The 313-nt window shown below is 58.1% G+C and overlaps 1 protein-coding gene across 1 annotated transcript in view; it reads left to right on the top strand.

Annotated features, from left to right (window-relative positions):
• LOC103775436 (metabotropic glutamate receptor 4) overlaps positions 1 to 313 on the top strand; it is a 41467-nt gene that overhangs the window by 19802 nt on the left and 21352 nt on the right. The window lies entirely within an intron of this gene.

Raw genomic sequence — 313 nt, 5'->3', positions numbered from 1 at the left:
TGGCGGTGGCTGTCTTCAACATAGCTATGGATGTGTCTTCAACGGGGCTGTGGATGTGCCAGCAGCATGCATGTGGATGTGTCTTCAACATGATGTGGATGTCTTCAGCAAGGTTGTGGGGGTGACTGCGTGGCTGCCTTTGCAGCCTAGCAGGGCCAGGATGGACCTTGCAGCATGGCACAGACACATCTGCAGCAGGCACCCCCAACAGCTGACTTAGTGGCCACCTGGCACATTGCTGCCATCGACCCGCAGCAAGACAGAGCCCACCGGAGGAAGAAACTTCTTTCTGCCGGCCTGGGCAACCCCTGCG

The sequence above is a fragment of the Merops nubicus genome, unplaced genomic scaffold, assembly GCF_000691845.1.
Source record: "Merops nubicus isolate BGI_N331 unplaced genomic scaffold, ASM69184v1 scaffold23300, whole genome shotgun sequence".
NCBI lineage: Eukaryota > Metazoa > Chordata > Aves > Coraciiformes > Meropidae > Merops > Merops nubicus.
The sequence above is the reverse complement of the archived record's forward strand: the minus strand, read 5'-3'. Positions and strand labels throughout refer to the sequence as shown.